This window comes from Triturus cristatus, chromosome 1_2 (genome assembly GCF_964204655.1).
Source record: "Triturus cristatus chromosome 1_2, aTriCri1.1, whole genome shotgun sequence".
Classification (NCBI taxonomy): domain Eukaryota; kingdom Metazoa; phylum Chordata; class Amphibia; order Caudata; family Salamandridae; genus Triturus; species Triturus cristatus.
This window is the reverse complement of record NC_140580.1, coordinates 482,604,127-482,628,160: the sequence shown is the minus strand read 5'-3', so window position 1 is coordinate 482,628,160 and position 24,034 is coordinate 482,604,127.

The following is a 24,034-nucleotide window of genomic DNA, read 5'->3' as shown; positions in this document are numbered from 1 at the left end:
ACATATCATTTTTAATATTTTTTTTAACCTTTTTATATAAATTTACCAAGATGAGGCTTTTTAAGTATAAATGCATGGCCAAGGGCGTATTTGTATAACTAATGATGCACTTTGACTGACCGATATTACTGTAGTGCGAATAGGCATCGATTGTCTATCCTCAATGGTCTCAATTACATTTTATCTTTCTGCCATCTACACCGTGATGAAGCTTGAAACTGTAAACAATTATGCTATTTCTATAATTATGCTGCTATTATTGAGAAATGTTTCTCCTTTCTCTTTGAATATTTACTGATGCACTTCGACTGTCTAACCCTGGAGTAGCTGTACATAGACTGTGTTTGTTTATTTATATTGAAATGTTTTATCTGTATTGTGTGTTTGTAATTGTCTAGCTCTATGGTGTACTTTTATGATCCTCAGTGATCGAAATAAAGTCTCTTTGATTGATTGAATTAGACAACTAAGAATAACACTGTTCTTTTTCCCTGTATCTGTGGTAAATGAAATACAATATTATGTAATCTCTACTGTTTTAGATATGTATTCCTGACTTTTAATCTGTGTGAAATATAAGTCATCTGAAACAAAATTGAAAACTTAACAATTGATATTAACCATCTTGAAAGGTATTTGTCTGCATAATCATGTATATCTACTGTCCACACAATTGGGCTTATATGGCACTAACTTACCTTTTTAATGAACACAGCCATATGTCAGCTGCACTCATCTTTTGAAAATAAGTTTTTCTTACCAATCACTTTAAGACATGATACACATTGCTGACCAACAGTGCTTGAATTGGTTAGATTTATACTTTGACAACACGCTTTTTTAACATGCTAACATAAGGCATGATACGCACTACCAATCAACAAAGCCAGGACTAGGCCATGTTGCTAAATTGTACTTGTGTTGCCAGCACTTTTGCTAAGTTCCTTTTCATACTTCCTTTTATACATTTTTCTTGTAAATTTCTCATTTTCTTCTCTTTAGTCACAATATCACTACACTATTTTTGCAGTCATTTAGACTGAAAACGCATGGCACAATAATCGAAAAAATATATCTTTACCTTTCTCACATAGCACTTGGTGGTGGCTATGAGTGACCTCTTAAATATTGAATCATAGACCTTTTATTAAATCTATTGCAGCTTTGAGAAAGTCCTGGTCCAGATTACCATGTAAGGGCGAAGCACGTTGAAAGTTCCGAACTGTACCTTGTAACATATCTATCAAATGATAAAAACTTAACATTTATGAACAAAAGTAAAATAAAAAATCATCACTAGAAAACCTTGGAGCATTCTCTTCTTACTAACACTGAAAAAGGAGGAGGAGGCACTTACATACTTCCAATTAGTTACAAATTGAGGTAAATAAGGTTCAATACCTCGAGACAGCATCCTCCTAACAAAAGACAAAAGGTAATAACACCCAGGAGAACCCTCTAACCTTTCTTCTGAAACAAAATGTGGATCTGTTATAGCCCAGTCACTGATACATCTACTACCACACCCACACACACTTGAATTTCTAAGATTTAAAAATCTTAGAAATTCACTGAAAAAACAAATGTTATAAGGACATTTTAGTTAGGAAACAGAGTAAACAATAAACCTCAGAAATTCACTGAAAAATAACAAAGGTTACAGGGATGTCATAGTTAGGCTCACAATTCACTCATACACAACCATAGAAATTCAGCAGTCATAGTTACCTGAGCTAACTATGTTACACCCCCTCATCCATAAAACCACTCATACCTCCACACAACCTCGCATACACTAACTGACCTACACATACAACCACTCACACACCCACTTACTCATCCACAAAGCCACTCACACACCCAGTTAATCACACACACAGCCACTCACTTACCTATACACCTACTTACACAGATACCCACTCACCCCTACACTCATGCAGTCATTCACTCACCTATATAGCTATTCCCACTTATTTACCCATGTAGCCCTCCACACACCCAGTTTTTAACCCATATAGCCTCTCAACAGAGACACTCACACACCCACACAACCACTTTCACACAACCATAAATTATTTGCATGCCTACTCACAGATGCATATAGCCACTCACATACCACTCACCCACCTATACACCTACTCACACACCCACTCACTCATCAATTGAAGCACTCACACTGACTCACTCACCAATATAGCCACTCACACAGCCCCAAATCTCAAAATGTGCGTGCTGTGCAAATACATTCCTGTAAATGCACAATTTGAGCGAATTTTACTTCAAAGTAACCTGTCAAATTAGTAATGCATGTTATGGTGTGTTGAATCACAGTCATCTATTGCTGTCATAGTGACAGAATGATCTCTAATTCATTTGCCCGCAATCCTTTGTAATTCATACCTCCTACCATCAAGCCCAAATGGGCATGCCCTGCTAAAGTATGAATCACTCCATATTCCTTACAGTATTACATGTTTCAGTATATTGCGCTAAATACATATTATTGTCATTGTAACAAATCACCCTTCTATTTCCCAATAATACATGGTTGATCCTTTCAAAGGCAATATTTGCTACAATAGAGTCATTTTAAAAACATGAAATGACAATTGATCCCGAGTGGGCACTCATTTACAGGTTCCCATGGACACTAATAAAAAAAATATGTTTACACATTGAAAATATACTATTGTATGCTATATTTGACAAATACTGTGCACTACAATGTATTTTCTATTTTTACAATATTTAAATCTTCACAACAAAGTCTACCGAGTTCTACAGTAATACCTACAAGTTACTGAACAACTTAAAGATATTGAAAAAATGTGCAGCTTTCCCTAAATTGCTGTAAAATACATAGAAAAGTATAAATAAAGTGGTAATTGGTACCGAACAAAAATAAAGCCTACCATATACCTAGATCTAAGACCATTACCCAGTACACAGCGAAATGCAAAATGCAGAACGCAATCAAAATGTGCTGAAACGGCTGCCTTTTAAGTTTGGTAAACACAGCCATTAGCCAATCACCTATTGTCTTATCGTGTGCATGTAATGCAGTATATTGCCAGCTTACCATGGTATACCGTGGCACAATATATAACTGATTATTTCAAAAATAATTACTTTAACACTACTGACACTATTCACACATACTATCAAAAAATAAAATTTACACCAAATGATCTATTTTCTTGCCACATTACATCTACATCCGTTAACACACTTTCACACTACGTATGTTTAAATTATCACACTCCAATGTACGCCACTACACTCTATGCCACTACACTCTACCCTAATACACTCTGCCACTCAACTCTGTCACTCCACTGTATGCCAATATACTCAATGTTAATAAAATATAATCCACTCCACTCTACAACACTACACTCTATACCACCACACTGTATGCCCCTCCACTTCACACTACTCCACTGTTTACTATTCCACTATACGCAAATCCACTCTATGACACTACACTCTACATTATTCCACTCTACACCACTGCACTGTGTGCCACTTCAGTATACACCACTGCACTGTGTACTATCCCTCTGTACGCTACTGCACTGTATGGCACTCTTTAGTACGCCACTCCACTATGCACCACTCCACTCTGTGACAGTCAACTGTATGCTATTAAACTGTACTTCGCTCCATTTTACGGGACTCCACTCTACACCACTCTACTCTATGCCAATCCACTCTACCATATAACTCTCTACACTATACCACTTTATGAGACTCAACTCTACACTACTCTATGCTTGTACACTATATGCCACTCCACTCTATGGTATTACACTGTACAGCAGTAACACTCAATGTCATTTCACTTTAAAACACTCCACTGTATGTCTCTACACTCTAGGCTACTCCGCTCAACACCAAAACACTCTACATTATTCCACTGTATGCCATTACACTGTACGCCACTACAGTCTACCCCAATACACTTTTGTTTGCTCTACTCTTTAACTCTATAGCTCTCCACGCTGTGGTATTCCACTTTACAAATCTACATTCTACTGCATTACACTATATGCCACTACGCTCTACACCATTCCAGTCTGTGCTATTCCACTGTGTCCCACTACACTGTACCTCACCCCACTCTATGCTACTCTGTTCTACGCTACTCCACTCTATGCCACTCCACTGTACTCTATTGCTCTCTAAGACTGTGTGACTGCATAGATGTTGATGAAGGAAAGGCCTTTTAAAAGGAGTTTTAAAACACATATGGTGCATATTTCAACTCTTCTTCAGTTATTCGTTGCTCGAGGTCTTCTTTTATGTCTGGGTCTATTCTAGGAAACTCCTCAGCTGCCAGATACTAAACCTTCAGTTTTGGCTCAAATTGCTCTTTCCCAATATGCTAGTGTTTTTAACAGCATTTGGGCTGCATTCTTGCTCAATATAACATCCAAATACCGCCTAGCCTTACACAACAATCTTTGTATGTTCCTAATATTTTTTTGTTTGAATTCAGATTCTGGTTAGGCGACCTCCTCCTCAAGATCCAGACTCTTTAACTTAGCCAATTGGCAAAATAGAATAATGTGTTTAATTAGTTCCCCTCTCACCATTGCCTTAGCCGCACCGCAAATTGTCGCCAAGCCATCGCATCTGTTTCATTATCTTTAAAATAGTACTACTAATAATAATGCTTTTTTCATGTTTGCTTTAAGGATTGGGTCTTGAAATGCTATTTTGTTTATTTCCAAGTGCAATAAAGAGGGGTCTCAGGAGGTGTGATACATACATTGGCCATGATTCACAAAGGTAAAGTGATAGGAAAGTCTAACTTTACGACTTTCTATATTCACAAAGGGCATTTAATACTCGTAAATGGCCTTTGTGAATACTGAAAGTTGTAAAGTTCTACGTTCGTCTCAATTTACCTTTGTGAATCAGGCCCAACGAGTGTCAGAAGTGTATGGTCTGGCAAAACCTGGGTGTGAATCTCAGAAGACCCAACTCAAGATTTCACACAACTGTAAATAAATATATAGTCAATTTGAGAGTGGAATCTATTCACATTTAAGTAGAATGTGTAATTCATTTCCTTACTGTGCTGTGTGTGCAAAACATCAATATTTTGCAACTCATTTAATCCTGTAATTAGAAAAGGAGGGGTGTCCAACGACTGCCATGAGGATTGTGACTGACTCATTCTCAGTTTGAGCACAACTGATAAACTATAAAAACGATCTGATGCGCATTGGGTTATGTTGGGAAAGAACCAGGAACAGATAATTAATTTCTTTGCCCTCATTTGGACCATGAACAGATACTATTGCCCACAAATGAGACACTTAGCACCATTCTCCCTTCCTTATCTCTGCATGTCGATTCGACCTCAATGAGGGAATTGGATCATGTCGGAATTGTCCAAACCCTTTGATTTAGCGCATTTGAGTGAAATTGTTGTGGGTAGTATCACAACTTGCATCTTTTGGTATCATCTCACAAGAGATGAGTCTCCTGCAACAGTAACCCATCAGCCTTCTTTGTATGTAGCTAATTTAGAAGACCAGCGGTTTATGCTGGATTAGCAGCAGAGCTGGCCTTTAGCATGGGTGAGCAGCTGGGCCCAGGCCCAGAGTGCTAATATTCTTAGGAGCTTGTTGAGCTGGGCGCATTAAGGTTATTTCAACAGCAACAACTCTGTTATCGTGCTCCAGTCTTGGCCGTGTCCCTGCATGCTTGTTTCTGTCTAATTTGCAAGTTTAAAGCAGTTTGCAGGTTTAAAGCAGTTTCCTTCATTATTCTGGGAGCGATGTTTTTAAAATCCCATTAGCCCCCTTCCTTGCCCTCTCTCTATCCTCTTAACCCTGCCCCCTGCTGACACACACAACAACACTCTCATCAGCGGGAGTCAGCAAAGCTATCAGTTATTTAGGTGAGCTGGTAAAGGTCCAGAGATGTTTGTGTTCAGGGTCCAGTCCCTGCTCAGCCAGGGACTGAGCAGTGAACAAAAAAGGGGATCCTGCTGCCTCATTTAATTCAATGGCACCAGTAAGGGCACCAATGTTCTCTCCGCACAGGGCACTATTTTAGCAAAGGATGGCTCAGATTAACAGCACGTGTTTGCCACGTGGCAGCTAAGGATGTGGGTATTGGCAAGAGCGGCAGACTTTGAAGATGGGAAACCAGGTTGTCGTCTCAGCGGGAGGCTCAACACCCTGTGATTCTGGGCGAATCACTTAATCTCTCCATGCCTAAAAAGTGAATGTGTCCACCTGTAATGGAACTGGTGCTCATGTAAAGCGCTCTGATACTTCTCTGTCGGGTTCGCACTGTATAAAACTCCCCCCAAAAATAGTATAATGATAAATATCGTAGTCCAAACATATACTATATGAACGATGGAAAACCTCGCTAATTACCACAACAATATAAAGTAAATGGACCTAAGGCCTCGTCCATCCACCTGAGCATAGAACTATTTAGTAGTTTGCGAAATCTTCATTACCATATTTTCAAAGAACTACCAACTTGTTGGCCAAAATTCAAACAACGTTCCAACTCAATTAGTTGTTTTCTCTGGACTGATCTTTATAAATGAACATAGCATTTAAATGTTAATCTCTGCAGGTTTGGAAAAATGTGAAAGGCTGCCGCAACATGCTATTGACAACATTAATTCTGGATCATTACAGTGCTATCCGCAGGCGTTTTTTAATCCCAATTTTAAAAGGAAAAGTTTTATCCAGGTTAAACCCGCTCATTTGTATTTACAAATGCTTAATGACCCATGGGAGATTTTTAATATTGCGAGCTTCCATGTGGCAGCCATAAGACTTAGAAAAATGTGTCTCTCCTTGTTAATATAAGAGTACTGGTGCAGCTTAGTAAATTTTTATTAAAATATATTGATGAATTATTTTTATTCTATTAACCATATTTAAAGATTTTGGTACCTCATGATTTGTGTTTATTCCCCCCCAAAATTTTCTTAAGTCGCCCTATCTTTGATGATTCGGTTATGACATTTTTCTGTGTAAAGTACGTGTTTTTATTGTATTCTGTATGTGTTATATGTATTGTATTGCTATTTATTGTATGGTACTTTTATGGTTTTTATTAACCGATTAAAGTGGTTTGACTGACTGACAATTCTGGGTTAGGGAAAAAGTATTATGTGAATAATTAATCTGTGCATTCTATTATGTGCATAAAATAATGGCGTGAGTGTACTTTTTCATATCCATTGCAATGCATTTGTTTTGAGAGCCCAGAAAGCTTCAAATCTGAAATGTCTCTTCAAATTTAGGAAATTAAAGCTAGAATTTCCCCGATTACAATGTCCTGAATCATGCACCAATTCGACCTTTGGAAAATTGCTTTCTAACCAATCATTTAGCATATTATTTAATGGTAAGACAAAGAGATCCTATGCCCTTAGAGAGGTGCAGAGGGTACATGCCCGGTTGTAACTCGGTCGACGTTGGTCACTCACTGGAGTTTGACACATACATTGTCTCACGAGCCTGACTTCAAGAGAGAGACCTGTCGGGGGCTGGCCAATAAATCTTTCTAGGTTTGTCAGTGGTAGCAGCGCTTTTGCACGCTATCAAATTGACTGCCTGGTAAATTACTGAGGCAAGGCCCAGGCAAGCAGTGCAGTAGATACATACACATGTATCTAGGAGTCTAGGACTGCATGAGTGCTGGCCCAGGTTCACCATAGAGAGGGCGAGTTCTGCACAGCCAGCTTGTGGGCAATCTGCAATCATGATACAGTCACTCAGAGTTTCCTTCAGCAGTTTACTCAAGCGCTGCTCAGACTGGCTGAGTGATTTCCAGCCAGGGGTACCAAGTAAGGTGGAAGGGGTCGCAACAGGTAGCTTAGGGATTACCTTTGCGACCCCTAGTGAACCCTAATTGACATCCATGCGTAAGTGTGGGGCTCTGTAATCTGCAAAATTGCAGGACTTGGGTAGTAACCAAGTAATTTATTTTTATAAACTAAAATGTATTGACATTTTTAAAAACACATCAGTGCACACCCATCTTCTTTACCCTGCTTGCCACCTGCCTCTTTACCCCAATCCAGGAAGAGCCATCAATGGACATGTATCAGTTCTCCAGTGCTGTACTGCCTCCCAGTCCATGGTAGTTCCACTATTTGCCCCAGACCTGGGCATGCTTCCGTGGGCATCCATAACCAAGTCTTTTTAGAGATGCCCCAGGGCCAGAGGACATAACTAGAGTAATGTGGCTGGGATATTGTCAGCACCATGCAGACTCCTCTGCTCCCCGGAGGCACCATAGAAATACAGTGTATTAAACACTTTTAATGCCTGATGTTCCCCCATTCAGCAACATCTAAAGGTCTGCTCTTACCCCGCTTGGCCCAAAGCAATCCTCAAATTGGCCTACTCGAGGTGTTCCAAAGGGAAACCTCTGCCCCCAATCAAGGTGTTCTATATAGCATGGGCTTTCTGGGCAATCATTAGCTGGCTCACACTGCACTAATACCAAGTTAAAATGGCGGTTGGGTTCCAGACCTACCATCTGTGTGGCTGGTGTTGTTGGTAAGGATGAGCATCTCCTGCTCCATGGTCCCTCACAGAATAAGACTCTCCCCTGAAGTGGGTTGCCGATGGGATAAGCCCCCATGTTCTTTTCGCTGCAAATCTAGCACGGTCTGTACTTCACTACCCTTTTCATTTAATTCAGGTGACATTCTCATTGCTTATTCACCTCCCATGGCTCCAACTTAGATATAGAGGTCTAAAGTTTTTATTTAGACTAGCATCGAGCCAGAGAGGGCCTCCTGGTAAGCAGAGCATGTCTACATGGGTCTCTGCTGTGAGCATGCCCCTTAACGTTTAATCTCGACGCTGATCCCTGAAGAATTAGGATACATTTTACAATGCTTGACCTTAGAAAAAACAAAACAACATCATGTGATTTGTAAATAGAATTCAGTACTGCTCTGTATGTGGTTTCAAATTACCAATTCCATTGTTTAGAAATAGAAACTAGAAAGTGAGAAAGAGAGAGAGAGCTGAAGACAGAGAGGGTGAGAGAGAGATAGAGAGATGGAGTGAGAGAGAGAAGAAAAAGAGAGAAATTGGTTTTTTTTTTATCTGGGCCTGCTGGCCTTATGTATAGAGATAATACCAACAAAAAGATTTGCTTCTCAGTAAAAATAGGGACTAGCTGTTTTGTCTTTTGTACAGGGTCATCACCATTCTAAACCTTCTGCATCATACCTGGTTTTCACTGCCTTCAGCGGGTTTTTTTTTTGCCACATGATAGACTGAATGGATTGAAGCATTTGATGATATCATTGATGCACTAGAAGAAACAGAAGATAAAAAGTCATCGGATACTTAAAGAAACTTGCGGGTGGCACAGTGAAAGAAGTGATATAGAAAATACCACAAGCTGATAAAACTTTTTACCATTAGTCTAGGGTGGCATTAGAAATCAAGTTCAGTTTAATGCCGAATGTTGACTACGGAAGGTACATTTTCAACCAAGCGTGTCTGCAATCTGGTGAGATGATGGATTAGTTTGTTGAGAGGCTTGATATGCTCATAAACCACTGCAAATTCAATAAGTTCAATGATGACAAAGCCATGTATTTTAGAGTTAATGATGGTGCCTCTCCGACTCATTCCGATGACGCATGCTAAGAGAATTACTCAGTCTGCATAAAGGACTCATAGCTGCAAGAGCGGAGGAATGTGCCCATCGACAAGCTAATGAAATGGAAGATCGAACAACCCAAAATTAATCAGCATTGAGCATAGAAAAGTAAGCAGAAACACAAGGCAGCGGCCTACCGAGTGATGCCTCAGAAGAAAAATAAATTGTGTTTCCGTTGCAGATTCTCCTTTCCACATGAAGGTAAATGTCCCGCCATTAGATAAACATGCAAAGGCAGTGGGAAGGAAAACCATTTTGTAATGGTTTGCAAAGTAGAAAGAAACTAAGTGCATCATGAAGAGATGGGAAGATGGTCGCCAGAAAGTTCCAGAAGCATTCTAGCCGCTCCCACAATGCCAAACAGCAACATTGACTAAGGCAGGTGGAAACAAAACAGTTGATTGTTATCTAATTTACTGTCCAACGGTTCATTGACGTCATTATTGAGTGGCGATAAAGAAAATGGATGTATGATGGTGATGTGAATTACAGATCGACATGCGCATTTAGGATTGGTTTTTACAAGAAAAAACACAAGTCTAAAAATAATTGCCCCATGAAGCAACAAGTGTCATTTGGACATTGTCCTAAAATAATGCTCAAGGTGAATAAGTACCCTATAACTTTCATTATAGACAGTGATGCATTGATAAACACCATGTATGCAGAAAAGTACAAAGAACTGTTTCCGAGACCATTTCTCACACCGTCAAGAACCAAGGTATATAGCTGGGCAGCTCCCACACCCTTGCAGAGTAAGGAATCCTTTGTGGCGACGATGCAGAACAATAAAATAACAGTGCAAGCGATGATTCATGTACTCTTAGGTACTTTGTTGAGTGCATGCTTATTAAGTTTCGACACTGCTGTTGACAGAGGACTGATTTCTCTTAACTACAACTTGAATGCCCATTCTGAAATAGTGAGTCAGTACCCAACATTGTTTCATGAACTTGGGAAACTTAAGACAATGAAGGTACAGCGTCACATTAATGAAAACATCCATCCCCTTGTACAGCAACATCATCACATTGCTTTTCACCTACAGAAAGCCGTTGAGAAAACGCTAGAAACATTGTTAAAGAATGACATTATTGAGCTCTCTGCTGTTCCGACATCGTGGGTTTCATCCATTGTGGTAGTGCCAAAAAAGGACAGTGGAGGTTCAGTGCGTATTTGTGTTGATATGCTACAGGCCAACAAAGCAATCTAAAGAGAAAGACATCCAGATCCACACATTGCATACTTGATCACACAGCTGAATGGTGCCAAAGTCTTCTCCCGCCTTGATCTGAGCAAAGGTTACTCTCAGCTTGAACTGGAAGAAATCTGTAGGTAAATTACTTCTTTTTTAACGCATATTGTTTTGTTCAGATATAAAAGACTCAGCTTTGGTGTATCTCAGAAATCTTTTAAGATGTTATTCGTCAAGCAATTCAGCCTGCCACACTTGCTTTTAACTACAATGATGATATACTATTGTTTGGGACTACATGAAAGGAACATGACAAAGCACTCACACAAGTATACTATCTGCTTGCTGATGCAGGGCTTACACTGAACACTGAGAAGTGTGAATTTCACAAAAACAGACTGAAATTGTTTGGGCATATTTTCCCAGAATAGTGGATGACTCCTGACCAAAAAAAGTACAAGCATTGTCCTCTACTTGTCCACCAAATGATGTGACCTTGATGCGATCATTCCTAGGCATGGCCAATTACTGCTTAAGGTATATTTGTGAGTTTGTCACTGTGAGTGTACCTATAAGAGAACTTACAAAGCAAGATGTTCAGTTTGAATGGTCGTCTGAATGTGACCGAAGTTTCAAGAAAATAAATGACCGAAGTTTCAAGAAAATAAAACACACAATTTATGCAACTGAAATGACTTACATTAAACCAAAATTGCATAAAGAAATTGTGGTGGATGCAAGCCCTGTGGGGTTGTGAGCGATTCTTTTCTAAAATAATGGACAATCCAATGTACAGAGACACATTGTGGCCTATGCTAGCCGGAGTCTATCTCAGACTAAAAGTACTTATTCTCAACCCGAGAAAGAAGACTTAACTGTAGTATGGGCCTGTGAAAATTTCCACGTGTTTCTGTATGAAAGGCAGTTCACCCTTGTCGCCGATCATCAAATGTTGTACACTTTTTTCAGAAATCCGAAAGCCAAGATACCCCCTTGCATCGAGAGGTGTGGGTTGCATCTGCAGGAGTATGAATTCACTACTCTGCACAATTGGGGAAAGATCAAAAACCTGCAGATTACTTGTGACGAGTGCTGCTACAGTATCATAGCGCAACATCCAAAGTGGCTGAGGCCTGCATCAATTTTATAGTGCAGTCAAAAATCCCTGCAGTTCTTTCTATTGAACAAATTCTGACAAGTACCTATACTGACAAAGACATGCCTACGCTCAAGGAAATCTTTACGAAACTATCATGGAGGAAGCACACTTGACCTCTTGTAGATGATGTTGAATACCAGAAATTCAAAAGTGTTTATGAAAACCTTTCTGTTACACATGATGGTGTTATACAGCGAGAGGCAAAAATAGTTATTCCTGGAAGCCTGAGGCAGCAAGGTATTGGACGGGCACATGATGGACATTGTGGCATTGCTGAAACTGAAAGAGCCCTCAGGGATTGAGTGTAGTTCCTGTGTCTTGACAAATAAGTTGAAAGGGAGCTTAAAGCTTGTGATCTATGCAACTGCCTGTCTCGTAAAACAACTCAGCACCCATTGAAAAAGTCTGATCTACCTAAGCAAGCTTGCTGTTGGTTTCTTTGGACCTCTCAACAACAGACATCACATCTTGGTAGTTGTGGATGAGTACTCATGTTTTCCTCTAGTGGAACACACTTGACAAAGTCATTGAAAGGCTAGATGACATGTTCACAACATGGGGCGCTCCCTCCATTCCCAATACAGTCCACCTGTAAATAGCAGAAAGTTCAAAGATTTTCTTAATAGTTTGAACATCAGGAAAAGTACACCTGTGTGACCACAGGCAAATGGCGTTGTTGAATGATTTATGAGTACTTTTGAAAGGGGGTTCAATGTGCTGCACTTGAAGGCATCAACTTAAAGTCTGCTCTGCACCCTCAAGTCTGCTCAAGTGTCTACTGTTCCACTCCTCATTCCACAACAGGAGAAAGTTCTGCCACCTTGCTATTCGGGAAAGCTCTTGGAAGGAAGAAACCTGAATGGACCACCAGCAAGTCAATAGACCCTGAAGAGATTCGTGTCATCAACACCTCTCACAATTTCCAAATCAAGGCCTCTGCCAACAAGTGTCGACACGCTCGAGACATGGTTTTCAAGAAAGGAGATCGAGTTCTTGTTAGGCAAAAGTGGGTACGCAAGACAAACACTCTTTTTGATGCTGAACTGCTGAGCGTTGTGGTGAGCAAAGGAAGCATGGTAAATGTCCAATGACCTGGAAAGTCGATAACCAGGGACTTGTCACACTTTAAGCCTTTGCCTTAATGTTCCTCAGCTCCAGATCTCTCAAGTGCCCAAGTCAAGCATCTGGCTCTTCTCCAGAAAAGCCCAATGGGGACCCCCCTCCTCCATCTTCTACAACTAAAGCTGAAAGGCTGATGCGAGCACCTCGACGACTTTTCGAGGACCTGCAATGTCTATATGTGTGGATATTTGTTTGTATTTTTTATTTAACAAAGGGTGAAATGTTGTGTCCTGTGTGCATGTGCATGAAGGCTCTAGTGGCCCTCGACAGACTCCATACAAGTATTACTTAATCAGATGGGTGCGGTTATTAAAGTTTTTGATGCAGTGTATTCAGTTAACGGTTACACTTAAGATTAAAGACATGCACTACAGAGATCAATGTGTGATGTGGTCATTTGCTGGTTCCCGGGCTGGAGAGGTTGCTACAGGATCCACTTACCGTCATCCCACAATGTACACTGTCACACAGATAGCATCCTCTGTAAGTATGTAAGCTATACCCAATTTTTCGATACTACCAGGCTTGGACTGGGACAGAAAATAGGCCCAGACATGAAAATAATAGTGACCCTCATTATTCATTTAGATTGTTAAAAAGTGGATCATGTTTGCAAATTGTGGCAGTTTTAAACTTGCAAAGACAATGCATAATTATTTTGCAAGGTAAGGAAGACTGCACAGATTTGAATGCGCTACAGCAATGTTAATTTTATTAATATGGAAACAAACTGTAAAATAGACCATAAAATAGGCCCACAAACAGCCAACAAACCGTACCACCCATTCAATGTCACACCAGCTCATCGGGCATTGCCTGATTGCCCTATAGGCCAGTCCAGTCGTGGATATAACAGAATAGTTCACTTATATCTGCACATGTCACCACAGTCTACAAGATGCATGAATATTGACATTGGGTTACACAGGCCTCTAAGTGAGGGCCATAGGTAGCATCACACAGAACTCTCTCACACATTGCAAAGGACTCCATTTGAATGGAGCAACAAACATTCTTCTACAAGCTAAGTAAATCACAAAATATTCTATGCAAAATTTAACAAGCTCTACAACCCAGAGTCAAGTGGAACTTTAGAGCTCTCCCGATCACTGAAATGATTTAATCCCTAACCTCACATAAAGCTCTATTTCACTCCCTTTATTAGACTCACAAGCTGTTATAATGAAATGTATACCACTGTCATTGAGAATCTTTTTGCTGTGTATTTTCAGTTCTGCTTTTTCAATTGCATTCAGTCACCAGCATGGTCCTCACGAATCAAGAATAGACAAAAGACAAAAATCAAGATAGCAGGTGGGAGAAGAAATAGAAAAAAACGTTTATTTTGCTGTTTTTACAACTTGCGTGTGCATATCATAATCTTCCAATAACATTGGAGAATCCAGAAAGCCTTATATCTTTCAGTGCCTCTTCCTTACTCTTGTACTGGGTATGATCTCCCCTTTAGACTCTGGTTGCCCCATGTCTGTGGCCAGCAGTGATCCTGTCACATTATTTTTGTGTTTGGGGGCTAGGCACAGGAAAGGATTAATCTCATGATAGTTGTGTTCCACTTTGCTTTCATCTTCGCCCCTACTGGAATCTTTCCCTTAATACCAGTTTTTGCTACTCTGAATGACAGTTCTCTACTATGCTATGCTTGTCAGTAAGCAGACAGAGTAGCGAGTTTTTATTGTCGACTTGCACTAATATCGAGTGTAAAATATCAGGATACAAAAATATCGACTGTCAGAATATTGTGGCACAGAATATCGAGTCGAAGGTAAGTAATATCATTTTAAAAAATATCGAAGTAATTAATATCTTTTGCAAAAATATAGGGGTCCGTAGCCTTACCGTGCGACCGACACGTACGCGTAGCCGGTCCGTCCTGTAGAGGAAGTACGATGCACATAACTGCCAAAAACACGACTGACACGTAGGCTGTGATTCAAGCTCCATTCTCCGTCTGAGACGTAACTCCTAACGCTGAACTGAGTCACCCAGAAGCAGTATCCATAGCAGTTTCTGGCCTGACAAGTACGATGCGTACTTCCTACACGCCAGACGAGTCGCCACGTACGGCACGTCACAGCATCCGGAAAACAAGCATATCAGCTATGATTCACACCACAACTCAATCCACGGCTACGAGACGGCCCAGTTTGCAGCGGGTATGAGACGGAGCAACAAGCAGCATGTACGACACGAACACATCATGAATCCCATCGCGCAGGTCATACCAGTACTCTACATCTATGACCGGATCAGGAACTGACACCGACAGCACAGGCGGTAAGTCAGACAGCTACAACACAAACAAACAACATGTACCCGCAAAATGACACACACACACAGGGGATCCACATCCTGGCCACAAACAACAGGCCCCCATAGGGGTTGTATGGCCAGCACCACTACAACCCCCACCCATAGGGCTTATGTTCCCCAGCACCCCTTCCACCCTCACTCATAGGGGACCTGGTGCCCATCACCCCTGCCACCCCCACTCATAGGGGACCTGGTGCCCATCACCCCTGCCACCCCTACTCACAGGGGACCTGTTGCCCATCACCCCTGCCACCCCCACTCATTGGGGACCTGTTGCCTATCATGTCAGCAAAATACATCCCCCCTAACATCATGACAACAGTGTGTAGTCTGTGACAAATGCCCACAACAGTGATTTTGACTTTGAACATACAATGTAACTAACAGCACATGTGTGACCAACAAATGAGTGTGCCCTACACAAGGCAAGCATCAGCATAGCACTGTGTCAATGTAAAAAGAACACCCCCTCACTGTGTAGAACAAAAGTTAAGTGTGGGCTTCCAAACTGCAGCAGATGTTGAGCATTGTGGTGATGGGGTCTAAACCCGCCTCATCACAGTGACCAAAAGGTAAGTGTCATCATGGTCAAAGCTGCAAATAACAAACAGCATGTATGATCCCTGCTACCAACACATTAAACACTTCTGGGGCGAAGTAGTGGTTGTGTCCCATTCCCACAGAGATGTGTTGAGGGTAACAGTGCTGTGAAAACATCACACAATCTCGGCCATGTGCAGCCAGGCACCACACATGGGGGCTGACAATGCATACAGTGTACAATGCCACAAGAGCAGAAGTGACCATCACAAAGCATACACACATCTCGAAAATAGACACACTAATCAAAACAGCCTGTGTAGACTGTAAGTGTCAGCTCACAAACTCCCATTCCATGCCAGCAATGGCACCTAACAACCAGGATGAATGTGCACAATGATGTGATATGACTCACAGGGACAGCAGGGAAAATCACAGAAACAGCATCCAGACAATAGCCCACAACAGCAATACCAATGCACTGATGCAAATTCACAATCACAAACAGGCAACCTCACACTGCACATCTGACACAATATGTGTGTGTTTGTGTGTTTCAGTATCCCCAGGCAACTACACAACACATGAGGGGTGTTGAACCACAGTGACACAGATGTGGACACAGTGCCATACAAAAGTAAACCATCATTGGGACACCCTTAGTGGGCAATCAGGCATTGTGAGATGAGAGGGAGCACAACAGACACATGTGACACAAGCTGGAATGAACACCAACTAACACAGCAAGAGACTGACACACAACAGCACTACCCCCAGTGACTGGACATTGGGGTGACACAAGTATGCATGACACCTCCACTGTGATGACAAAGGCAGATGTCGTACAAACTGGGAAACCCAGACATGTGTCCTGTTCCACAAACGTACATTACACATACACAAACACAAATCACTCAGCATGGCCCCTCATCCATGGACAAACAGGAGCTATTGGACCATCCATGCAAGCATTTATATCAGTCCACCCTCAACACCACACACCATGAACTGCAACAATGTGCATCTGTGAAGCCCACATGGACAGGTGACATTGCACATGCACCCATGACAAACACGGGAATGTTGAGAGGAACTAAGGTGCACAGACTCATCACACAAGGACAGTTTACAACCCTGGGGAATAACAGACATACTGCACAGTATGCGGTACATGGTCATGATGTCAAAGCTCACGTAACCTTCAGAATACCTGCCACAGTCCCAGGACAATTCCGAAGCCAAGGAGAACCACAAGGCAAACATGCTGACACCTGCCAACATTGCAGCCCTGTACCCGACAATTGGGAGCAGTTGCACACACATACACATGTCTCAATCACTGAAAGGTACCACCTAGGGACAACTACATGGCATTGCAAATAAACAAGTGCCTTGGGGAACCGTGACTGTGTCCCATCTGTGTCTGACAACATCATCACCACTCAGAACTGACAAATCCCAATGATGATACACCAATTAACAGTAGTGTGTCATGCACCCACACATCTGGTAGCCCATGGCAAAGTAGTGGGATGAACCCAGTACCACTCAGCAAGCATCAACAACAGGAACATATCAAGGGAACACTGCCTGTGTATGAAAAGGGATGTGGACACACACACATGCTCATACAACACACACCATGGGCCCAGGCTATGTCACGGGACAACACACTTACTTGAGGGGACCCAACTCCTGTGGAAGCCCAGCTGTGCCAAACATATTCACAGCACGTCTCACTCATGTCAGCAGAACACTTGGTCAGTCAGCCATCAGTTACCACACAATGAAGGCTCTGGTCACAACAGCTTGGGTACTTGACTCTCCCCTAAGTCATCTGCACATACTCAATACAGATGTACAGCAAGCTGCACAGAGGACTCAGTTGCCCCTATACCAATGATGCCCATACCTGTAGGTCCAGTGGTGATGCGCACAAAGTATGTGAAATTGACAAATTGGACATTGGGAAGTACATCATAGGTGCATGGGTGCAAGCCAGAGATGTGACCATGCAAATGAAATGTTCACAGAGATGTCCACAAATAGATGCTCATGACACACCCAGGTAGCTGCAAAGGATGACATGGATACCCACCAGAATAGGATACATATCTCATGGACCACATGGAGTACCTCACATCAACACATCAGTATTTTACATTGGAAACCAAGCATTACAGGTGCAAGGGCATGTTAAACATCATCAACATAATGTACAGCTAAATCAAGTTCACAGGGATGAAGAAAAAAGCTTTATTCTGCATATTAAAAGTTAAATGTCCGTTCAAACAAAATGGCCAGTCCATGTCCAAATGCCAGTATGGTGTATCTTTTGCTGATATGTCACAGAGGTGTGGGTCAAAGCATTCTACCTGGTGAATTGTGTAGAGTTTGTTTTGAGGGGTGTGTGTATCTCCACATGCTGGTAAGTATGGTCAGAGCTGTCAGTCCTCCTTCCCACCCGGCCAGACATCCCACCATGAAACGTGCTTCCATTGTGGGGCGCGCAAGTTGTCTTTCAGGATGTCAGTCAGTGGTGTCCTGCTTCTGATTTGTGCACATGCCCTAGCAGGGTCTTGTGCTCCCCACAGCAGGAGCCAGTGTCAGCCATCTTGTCAGTCATTTTCCACTCCCTGTGATGTGGGCATGTTTCAGAGACGTGTTGATGGGCCAATCAGGATGGGGAGCATTATCTGTGACTACAGGCCCCATCATGCTTTTGGATACACTCACTTCACCTGCATCCCCACAATTCCTTCCTGTCAGTCAGCTGCACTGTGAGGTAGTGTGTTTGTGGTGGCAAACTGTCTGGCAGTGTCTATTTAGCTTTGTGCCACTGCCTTGCTCTATTTGTTGTAGGTTGGTGCATGTCATGATACAGTTCCAAGTCACTATGAGATGGCAGGTATTGTGTTTGCCTGGCTGGCATACACATCTTGGTATGATTATCTATTGTTTAGTGTAGCTTTGCTTGCGGTGCATGGTTTCACTGTCCCCTTGCTACACAATCTTGGGTATGTTGTTTGTGTTCTCACTGGTATGTCTGTTAGCCCATGGACGCTCTCTGGTGGTAGGATGTCCCGCACCTTCTCATCCCAGGTCATGAAGTAGACTGGTTTGGCAGGAGGGCAACCGCCGGTGCACTGACTCAGGGTGTGATCTTTTTCGATGAGTTTCTTGACCCTCCTGCGCACGTCATACCACCTGTTCTGGATATCGTCCATTGCGCACCTTGCTGGTGCTTGAGAGTTCACCTGATCCACAATCCTCACCCACATCTTGGTTTTCTGTGACATGAGGGTCCTTTGGACCAATGTACCAAACAAATGTGGCTCTACTCTGATGATCTCGTCTACCAGCACATCTAACTCACTATCTGTGAACTTTGGATTCTTCTTTGGGGGCATGGTGATGGGTGGTGGTGGTGAGGGATGTGTGTGTGTGAGGGTGTAAGTGAGGGTGGGTTGGTGTTGGTTTTGCTGGCTGTATGTGTGTGTGCTTTTGGATGAGGTGCTGATGGTGTGTGGGTTGTGTGATAGGTGAGTTGTGAGTATGTCTGTGGCTGCTGTGTAATGGTGTTTGCTGCTGACTGTGTCTCCTGTTTGCAAGGGATGATGGTAGTGATTGTAGTCCTTTATATAGTTGGAATTGTGGGTGTGTCTTTGTCCCAGGTTTGTTTTATTTGATATTTATTGGCTTTGTCATTGCTTGTTTGGTCCTTTTTTGTCTTTTCTCCTTTGGGTTTTGTAGGCATGAAGGAGACATTCATCTGATGGAAACGGACACTGATGTTGGCTCGTGCGGGCTTCTCCGCCTCGTTCATGCTGCCTATCTTCTGTGTTTCATACGCGTCGGTCGCAAAGGTCTCCATTGCTTGTGGGCCCGGTTGTCTGTGCGTGTCGGTCATGCAGCTTGGTCTCCGTGTGAGTCGGGCTGGTTTTACACACATTGCATCGTACTGCGCAGATCGGACATCACGGGAACGGGTCGGTCGGGTTCATTCCGGGTTCATGTCGGTCAGTGAAATTTGCGTCGGTTTTCCGGCCGAATCACTATTTTCCCTAGGACTCGGTCGTATGACTTGTATTCCGTACGTGTCAGTTGTAATTCACACGCGTTGCATCGTACTGCACGGGTCGTACGGCACTGGTCCGTGTCGGTCGGTATCCGGTCCGGGTCCGTGTCGGTCGGTTCGTTTTGCGGCTGGAATCTGAATCGTCCCCTAAGTTGTTAAAAATATTGTTTTTTTAGTTAGTGTTATGTATTTTAGTATGTATTTTAAATGTATGTGTTCTATTTGTTTGTCTAAGTATTGCATTTGTTTTTTAATATTTGTATTACATTTATACATTTTATTTTGCGTAAATTTTGCTTTTTAGTTCCATAGCGGGTTGTGGGTATATAAGGGAATAGGGTGGGAAGTAATCTAATCATAATAAATGTACTATTAATTTTTAGAAGTTATTATTATTATTTTTATTCTATTTTGCATTTTAGTTCCGTGGTGGGTTGTGGGTTTATAAGAAAATAAGGTGGGAAGCAATTCAATTATAATTAATTAATTACAATTGTTTTTATTAATTATGATTTATGTATTTAACATTTGTATTATTAATTGTGCTACTTAGTTTATTATTAATTATTTATTATTTGGTTGTTAATTATAATTAATTAATTGGAAATGATGTTAATTGTGTCATTTTTTTAAGAGCGGGTTGTAGGTTGATAGGGGAGTAGGGTGGGAAGTAATTTAATTTTTATAATTTGTTTTATATTTTTAATATAATATTTATTTAATGTTATTTTATAGTGTTGATTGCGTGAATTAATTTATTATTAATTGTTTTTAGTTTGCTTGGTAATTGCATCAATTAATTAATGAATTGTTAATTAATTATGTTAATTGTGTCATGTTTTACATTAGTGGTGTCATTTATAGGGAAATATGGTGGGAGGTAAATTATTTATAATTAACTAATTATTTGTTAATTAGTGCTGATTTGTTAATTAAAATATTTCATATGCTAATTGTGGAATAATTTTGATGTGTGAGTTATGGGGTTTATAGTTGTAAATGTTGGCAGGAATTTTGTTTTACAATTACTTAATGATTTGTTGTTAATTGATATTAATTTATTATGGGAATTGTGTATGTATTTTTAGGTGTGTGTTTTGGTGTTTATTGGGTTAGAGGGTGGAAAGTAATTTGATTTAAATAAATTAATCATTAGTTTATCATTAATATTAATTTATTAACTAAAAAAATTGTTTTTATTTAGTTTGGGGATTTAGGTTCTATAGCTGTAATCTTTGGTTTTATACCCTCCGCTATCCAACCCTTTCCCTACTGTTGCACTCATTGGAGTGGAAATTGTAATTTTTTCCCCTCCGCTATCCAACACTTTCCCTACTGTTGCACTCTCTGGAGTACATAATAAATATTGATATCCCTCCGCTAGCCCACACTTTCCCTACTGTTCCACTCGCTGGATTGGGAATAGTAAATTATCCCCCTCCGCTATCTAACACTTACCCTACTGTTGCACTTGTTGGAGTGGGAATAGTAATTTTTGCCCATAATCTATCCAACACTTTCCCTACTGTTGCACTTGCTGGAGCGGGAATAGTAATTTTTACCCCTCCGCTATCCAACACTTTCCCTACTGTTGCACTCCCTGGAGTGGGAATAGTAATTTTATCCCCTATGCTGTCCAACACTTTTCCTACTCTTGCAGTTGCTGGAGTGGGAATAGTAAATTATTCCCCTCTGCTATCCAACACTTTCCCTACTGTTGCACTCATTGGAGTGGGAATAGTAATTTTTTACCCTCTGCTATCCAACACTTTCCCTACTGCTGTACTCTCTGAAGTGGATAATAATTATTTATATCCCTCCGCTATCCCACACTTTCCCTACTGTTGCACTGGCTGGAGTGGGAATAGCAAATCATTCCCCTCCGCTATCCAACACTTTCCCTACTGTTAAACTTGGTGGAGTGGGAATAGTAATATTCACCCCTCCGCTATCCAACATTTTCCCTACTGTTGCACCCATTGGAGTGGGAATATTAAGTTTTACCCTCCGCTCTCCAATACTTTCCCTACTGTTACACTCTCTGGAGTGGGAATTGTAAATGATTCCTCTCCGCTATCCAACACTTTCCCGACTGTTGCACTCCCTGGAGTGGGAATAGTAATTTAATCTGCTATGCTATCCAACACATTCCCTACTGTTGCACTTATTGGAGTGGGAATAGTAAATTATTCCTCTGCACAATCCAACACTTACCCTACTGTTTCACTCATTGGAGTGGGAATAGTAATTTTTACCCCTACTCTATACAACAGTTTCCCTACTGTTGCACTCGTTGGAGTGGGAATAATAATTTTGACCCCTACGCTATCCAACACTTTCCCTACTGTTGCACTTGCTGGAGTGGGAATAGTAATTGTATCCACTATGCCATCCAACACTTTCCCTACTGTTGCACTTATTGTATTGAATAATACATTATTTACCTCCGCTATGTGTGGAAATAGTGTTTTTTATCCCTCCGCTATCCAACATTTTCTCTCCTATTGCAGTTGCTGGAGTGGGAACAGTTCATTTTTCCCCTCCGCTATCCAACACTTTCCCTACTGTTGCACTCACTGGAATGGGAATAGTACTTTTTACCCCTACACTATACAAAACGTTTCCTATTGTTGCACTTGCTGGAGTGGGAACAGTAATTTATTCCCCTTTGCTATCCAACACTTTCCCTACTGTTCAACTCATTGGAGTGGGAATAGTAAATTATTCCCCTCCGCTATCCAACACTTTCCCTACTGTTGCACTCGCTGGAGTAGGGATAGTAAATAATTCCCCTCCACTATCAAACACTTTCCCTACTGTTGCACTCGCTGGAGTGGGAATAGTAATTTATTCACCTCCGCTATTTCCCTACTGTTGCACTTAATGTAGTGTAAAATGTAGTTTAAAAATTAATAAATATTTTAATAATTTAATTTATAATACATGTATTTTTTATGTTACAGGTGTGTGTGTGTATATATATATATATATGTTTTATTATAATTTTTTATATATTTCTAACATTTTATAATTTATTAAAATATTTATTTATTAATTAATATTAAGTAAATATATATATCACATTTTATATATGTATGTTTAATTTATTTTTACATTACATTTTTTACTTATATTTGTTAACATTATCTAATAATTCTAAATATGTTTTTTAAGTGATAATTATTATTCAATTTATTTTACATTATTTTTTATATAATAAAAAAACAGATATTTTTAACTTTGATATTTTTAACAACTTAGGGGCCCATTATGATACCGGGCGGATCGCCACCGCCGGGCCAGTGGCGATCTGCCCGCCAAATGTCACTGGTTCACCCCCCACTATGTTAGTATGGCGACGGGCACCGCGGCGGATGGAAAGACCGTCCGTCGCTTTCCCGCCAGTCGGATTGCCGGCCAGGCGGAAAAGGGACACAATATGGTGGCGGTGCCTTGCAGGCACCACCATCGGTATTAGTATGCATGCAGTTGGATGCCTTTACATGGCGGAGACTTGGGGGCATTGGCATGCACAAGGTGGCAGGCACCGCGCGGTGGCAGGCACTGCGCGGTGCCTGTCACTTTCTGCATGCCAATGCACAACATGCAATTTTTGCATTGCGGCGGTTGCTGCTGACAGCACCGCCCGCCGCAATGTAAAAAATGCAGGATGCAACCGCCATGGTGGCGGGCGCATCCTAATTGCCATCTCTGGCGGCTCGTTCCCGTTTACCTTTACGGTTGCGGGCGGATCGTAATGGCCCCCTATATGTTTTTTTCTATATATTTTAGTACTTACCATTGTGAAGATGGGATATCGATATTTTTGACATCGATATTTATGTCCCGATATTTTGGGAACACGATATTTTGACAGTTGATATTTTGTCAGTGATCCACGCTTGTCATCATTTCTGTTTTCTTAATATGATAACCT